We start from the raw sequence: 5,893 nt of genomic DNA on the forward strand, positions 1-5,893 counted from the left end.
AAAGCAATTGAGAATGGCTAGCAGCTCTTTCCTTTCAAAAAGTAGTTGCAAATGGAAGCCGAGCTGATAGTCTCAGGCTTTTAATGAATCAGCTCGTGTTGCCACGTCCCTGGATCTTCGTTTATTTCCAACAATTAAACCCATCAATGGCAGCATCAGCTGATGCGCTTAAGCCAGCCCCGAGACCATTAAGCCCAGTTTGAATCCCACGTCACGTGGGGGCGGGAGAACCTGGTCGGGGCAGAGGAAAACCCAGGGAAAACCAGGAGAGCCTGGTGTGGGAGTGCCTCAGCACACATGCCAGTGCACACTTGACATTTCAATTTCCGCATGCACCCCGAGAACTCACAACAAAGCGGAGAAACAGGAGCAGCAGCAGTAGCAGTAGCAGACTGAAACAAAAAAATACTGTAGCCAATTCCATGCGGGCAACGTCGCAAAGTTGCTTTCAATTACCCAGTCAGGACACGCTTGCTGCCTTTTGTTTTTTGCATGCCCGGCACGCCTCCTCGCCCTACCCACCGCCCACCGCCCACTTCTTACGCCCACTCAGCTGCCCCCCGGCGACAGTTGCACAGTTCTTCAGTCTATTCACCGTTTGCGCTGTGTTGTTGGCCCGAAACCATCGGTGAATGTCTGCCACTGCTGCTGCTGCTGCTGCACTTTATTAAAGCGGCTGAACTTTCGGTACTATCACAATCAGTCGTAATAAATAAGTATCCTTGCAGATTAATAGGTCCTTTAACTGATCTAAGTAAAGTTGAGATAAGCTCAAAAGCTTAAAAGTTTTTTTTTTATGTTATGGTTTTTTAAATGTTATGACAAAAGTTATAAAAGTTTGACGTAGACTTTTAGGTAATAAGTAGCCTAAAATAAGTAAATATAAAATATATTAAATATTTGGTATATATATTCTTATAAAACAATTATAAAAAATATTGAAGAAATTCCTACAAAAATACAAAGCCACAGGCAACGCATTTAAGGAATCAAATATGATGATATTTATTTTCATAATATTCTTTTAACACATTAATCCTTGCAAAGCCTTATTACCAAATTACGTTAATAATAAGGAAACATTGCTTTTAAAGGGCCAAAGTGTCAGCACAGCTGCAAGATATGATGCCATCTTCGGCTTGCAAAAGTGCTAGAAGAAAGGATGCGGCAAGGCGTGGGAGATGGGGGAGTTTTGAGTTACCTGAAGTGGACCGGGCGAAAAACTGTCAAGTGGCATTAATAACAAAAGCCATCTCAGAGATACGGGATAAGCACCTGAAAGTATGCGCTTTCTGTCCCTTCACTCGTTACTTCTACACTTTTTAACATTTCGCTACGCTTTCGATTCGATTGGCGGACGAACGACTTTGAATTATGCTAATTTTCTTTTATCGCTTCGCCGGCAAAGTCAATTTAATTGTAATTTTCCAACGCGCAACGCATTTTAGTTTTATTTCCGTCCGCGCACTTTTCAATTTCTGCCCGGCGCGTCTTGCATTTTCATGAGAAATAATTTAATTTGCCTTTTCCACTTCGACGTCCACTTTTCAAACTTTGCTTTTGCCACTTCCTTTGCCGGCTTACTGTGTCCGCCCCCGTTTTTATATATATATATACAAATGTATATATACATCTGTCTGCGGCTGTAGTCCTCCGCCGTGTATCATTTGGAAATTCAGAGCTCGTACTATTATTCCTTCATTATTGAAAAGGCGGGAAAGGAAAAAGTTGGGGCTGGCGCATTAAAGTGCCGTGGAAAGTAGCTGCCAGGCGGGCTCCTTTGGAATAATGCGATTGGGGCGCGAACTGCCACGCTTTGCCGGATTCCGGTCCGCTCTTTCCGCCTGCTTCCGCCACTTTCCGACCCTGGCCAGTCCGGTCCAGTTTGGTCTGGACACACTCGCATCCGCCCACGCCGCCGCTGTCTAAGTGGAAAAAAGGTTTTTTCACGGCTAAGCACTTTTCAAATTCACAAGGGTCGCCCCCAAACGACGACGGCAGATGCTGTCCGGAGGTCCACTGTCCGTTTTTCGTAGTCCGGCGACCAAAGGTCACAGGCCAGAAACCGCGAAGAGGCTTTCGTCTCGCCTTCCTTTTTGTACCCCTTACTAGCAGCTTACTGGGGTATGATGGGCTTTGGAAAATTATCCCTTCCTAAGATAACATTGCTTGAATAAATAAATAAATCCATTTGAAAATCTGATATGCCTATTCAAATATGTACTTATTCACTAATAAATTAAAATTTTCTTAATTTCATCACTTTCAAAGAAGTTTATATATTTCTATTGCTTTTATGGCGCTATATAAAATTTTTTAAATATTCGTATATTGATTTCTTACACGTTTATAATATTTACCTATATTTAAAAAACTACTACAGTTCATATTTAAACAAACCAAAGAAATATTTTTCATTTGTTGTATTTTTTTTAGTAGTACAGGGTATTTTCGAGCCTAGCCACTTAGGCATTTATTTTGATTTCAATGGCTTAAACACAATTTTATGGCCGAGAGGGATGCTGGCGGCTGAGCTGAAAAGTTTTATCATTATAATTGCAACAAACTGACGACTCCAAGGCTATTGAAACATCTGGTCAAGAGCTAATGATAAAAGAATCTGGTGAGATGAAGTAGATAGAACTCAGCTTGTAAGTGTTTATGGTAAACAATAATGCTGAGTAAGTCAAAACGGGATTTGTAAGAATTTAGTGTAGGGGTTTCAGATATTTATACTTGTTGACAGGGACTGCTACATATCTTTTCATGTGATTTCTTTCTTCATGCTAAACTCCTTTAAAAATATTTAACGGAATATTTCATTTTATTTATTGTTTAAATGTTGTGTTCTTAAATGTATGCATTTCTTGCGTTGACTCAAACTTTTAAGTTGTATGCATTTTGTTATAACAATAGAATGCATTTATATTGTTAATATTACTAGTTTGTTTAAGTGTTAAAGAAATTGAAAATCCGATTGGAGCATGCATTCTACACAAATTCTAATATAAATAGATTTATATATATTTATATTTATTTACATTTTGGCAACACGGGTCACATAAATAGTAAAATAATTTATCGATTTAGTTATTAGCTTTATATTTAGCGTGACCTTCCGACATTATTGTTTGACTTTAAAATTTGTCACAAAACGATTCCAAAGTTGCGGAGACCCACGCCCACGACACCGACACCGCAAGGAGTTGCTGGCCGCTCCCTTTACCCCATCTGTCCCGCTTAGCGTCCTGGAGCATCCTTATCTGACGCAGAACTCGACAAATGAAAGGGTCGCAATGACAACTCAATGAAAAAGTTAGGCATGCAAACTAAGGACCGGGTTGTGGATGGCAGTGAAAGCAGGAACATGAAGTTTGATATCATTAAAGGCCACTTATGTGTCAAATGCAACACAGCAGTGGCTGCGGCATGACTCGCAGGATTCATAGGGAGACGGAACCATACCGAGAAGTCGACGGCACACTTAAATGTCATTGAAATTGAAGCTCACTTGACAAGTAATGCTGGCGCAACACAACCAGCCCAACCCCCACTCCAACATACGTATGCATGTGCAGCCCCCTTGGCAAGGGGGTTAACTTAAGTCAACTACACAAAAGCCATGTCAGCAGACGCTGACAGAACCGCCCCAAAGTCAAAGCCCGTCTCGCCTTTATAAAACTCGCTTGGGTGTGCGGCAAAATGTTCCAGCTTTTTCTCTGGATGGAAGGAAGATTGACATTATCTGTGGGCCCGAGTGATTTGCCAGCGATTGGAGAGGAGTGCCACAAAGACAAGGTAGCTTGGAAAAGCGAAGCAGTTAATACCCTGATTAATCCTTGATGTGCTGATCCATGGTAGCAGCTAACACTTCTTCTCCCTACAGTTCAATAAGTTAGTTTGTATAAGGTCTTCTATTTAAATTGATTTCCTTAAAAATAGTATTTCATTTAAAGAATCAATTCTTTCTGGCCAGTTGTATGAAAGGTCGATTTAAAAATGAATACAATAGATACAGACTAATTTAGCTCTCCATTTATAGGGCAGAAAATGTCCTTTTAAATAGGGTTTCCTTTTAACGACAACATTATAATTCCTCGCTAAGAGCATAAAATGCGAGAATAATCGACGACGTCGAGTTGACTGTCGCATAATTTTCATAATTGCATTGCCACGCATCAACGGAAATTGTGCGGCGCCAACAAGTCGATATCAATAATTGCCTGGCTGTCGATGTCCTTCGCCCGATGCTCCACCTCCAATCTCGACCCGTCATCCGTTCGCTACTCGCGCGTCACCACTCGCCAACTCCAGCCAGCCAACGTGTCGTATGCGTAACCGCGCTGCATTCATGCTGCGGTCGGGCAATTTAAAAGCCACAAAAATGCATTAAAATCCGAGTGTTCCGATAAATTATTGCAGTTTCATTAACAAACATTCTCGCAGCGCTCTATGCCGGCGAATGGTCTCAGCTCAACTCGCTACGCGTAATTAATCCCATGCCCAAGTACTCATATTAAATGTGGGCTTAAATGATTTATGGTTTAAACAATTTGCCACCTATCAGTGGGCACAGGTAAGAGGAATGACTGGCCACAATATTTCTAGAGTCCCAATAAAAGTCAATGAAGTGTGCTAAATTAAGTCTGGCTGCCTGGATTTTCCAGCACTAAATTGTTCGCGTAGTTTTTGCCGAATCGAGGCAAAATTTAATAGTTGACCGGGTCGAGAAAGTCTGCCAAAAAACGATTAATTTCGCCCGAGGCGGGAGCTAAACATTAGCCATCTGACCTACGCAGGGAAGTTATCGCAAACTATATCGACCGTTTGTGACTTTTTAATCGGTAAGCTGCTAACCCTTTGAAACTTCCACAATTAACACATTTGACTTGCCAACGTTGGCGGCAGCAACAAGTGTTGCTCCTTCGGTTTCGGCAATGAACTTTGCCCGCTGACTCCCTGGCCAAAAACACTGAAAGAATTAAGAACTCACCCCGTTTTAAGGACGTAGCGATTTAATTTAAAGATCATCAAAGGTATAAGTAATAAGAAACAATCTAATCCAAGGGAAGTACTATCCTTAATAAAGTGCTCAAGTGTTTAGAATGACCATTCAGTGCATAAACTAATAACCAGGAAAGCGAGAATTCTCCGAGTGTGGGTGATTCTCCTGGACTGTGGCTGCTCCTGTGGTTGTTGTTGCTGCCGTAATATAATAAAACGCTTATTAAATTTTGCCGCTGTTATAACAAGCTGAGCAAGCACAGCCCACAAAATTGCTGCCCTGGGTCGCCGCAGCGCCACGCTTCCGATTCGTCCTCCATCTGGCAGTTGGTTCCTTACTCCTGGCCCTCGGATACTGGGAACTGGCATACTGGGATGCCGGGTGCTGGATGCTGGATGCTGCTGCTCTATTTCTTGGCTTCATGATAATGATGCGGTTTTGTTATGGCTTTTTGTTGGCACGGGCACGGGCACGGGCACCGGGAAACGGCAATGCCATCATCATCGGCACCACCGCCCCCCAGTTGCGGTCTGCACCACTCAACAAGGAAAGCAGACGTTACACCCACATCCGCACCCACACTCAGTGGCGCATCCACAGCCCAATCTCAATCCCAACCCTCTGGAAAAAGTTTTCGTGTACTGGCAAACACTTTTTCCTTACACAACCCCTGACTGCTGTTGTTATTCTTGTTGCATTTGTGGCGACCGGGAAAAGTTCAGGGTATCCATTGCTGGCGAAAATTTGCGGGGCCGTGAGAAGTCAAAAGGATAAGCATCCAACTGGGTGTGGTTTGTATTAGCATTGTGCCAGCAATGGCAACTTGAATAATTTGCTTATTTTTGGGTCTCTTTCATTGTTGTGGCATAATTATTTCTTAATGACACT

Source organism: Drosophila sechellia, chromosome 3R (assembly GCF_004382195.2).
Source record: "Drosophila sechellia strain sech25 chromosome 3R, ASM438219v1, whole genome shotgun sequence".
Taxonomy (NCBI): Eukaryota; Metazoa; Arthropoda; class Insecta; order Diptera; family Drosophilidae; genus Drosophila; species Drosophila sechellia.